This window comes from Physeter macrocephalus, chromosome 20 (assembly GCF_002837175.3).
Source record: "Physeter macrocephalus isolate SW-GA chromosome 20, ASM283717v5, whole genome shotgun sequence".
In the NCBI taxonomy this organism is placed as follows: domain Eukaryota; kingdom Metazoa; phylum Chordata; class Mammalia; order Artiodactyla; family Physeteridae; genus Physeter; species Physeter macrocephalus.
This window is the reverse complement of record NC_041233.1, coordinates 52,635,302-52,636,103: the sequence shown is the minus strand read 5'-3', so window position 1 is coordinate 52,636,103 and position 802 is coordinate 52,635,302.

The window sequence follows — 802 nt, the reverse complement described above, 5'->3', positions numbered from 1 at the left end:
ATTTACATTCCCACCAACAGTGCAAGAGGGTTCCGTTTTCTCCACACCCTCTCCAGCATTTGTTGTTTGTAGATTTTCTGATGATGCCCATTCTAACTGGTGTGAAGTGATACCTCATTGTTGTTTTGATTTGCACTTCTGTAATAATTAGTGATGTTGAGCGCTTTTCATGTGCTTCTTGGCCATCTGTATATCTTCTTGGAGATGTCTATTTAGGTCTTCTGCCCATTTCTTTTTTGTTTCGTTTTGTTTTTTTTTGTTTTGTTTTTTTGCGGTACACGGGCCTCTCGCTGCTGTGGCCTCTCCCATTGCGGAGCACAGGCTCCGGATGCGCAGGCTCAGTGGCCACGGCTCACAGGCCCAGCCGCTCCGCGGCATGTGGGATCTTCCCGGACCGGGGCACGAACCCGTATCCCCTGCATCGGCAGGCGGACTCCCAACCACTGCGCCACCAGGGAAGCCCTCTGCCCATTTTTTGATTGGATTTTTTTTTTAAATATTGAGCTGCATGAGCTGTTTATATATTTTGGAGACTAATCCTTTGTCCATTGATTTGTTTGCAAATATTTTCTCCCATTCTGAAGGTTGCCTTTTTGTCTTGTTTGTAGTTTGCTTTGCAAAAGCTTTTAAGTTTCATTAGGTCCCATTTGTTTATTTTTGTTTTTATTTCCATTACTCTAGGAGGTGGATCAAAAAAGATCTCACTGTGGGGCCTCCCTGGTGGCGCAGTGGTTGCGCGTCCGCCTGCCGATACAGGGGAACCGGGTTCGCGCCCCGGTCTGGGAGGATCCCACATGCCGCG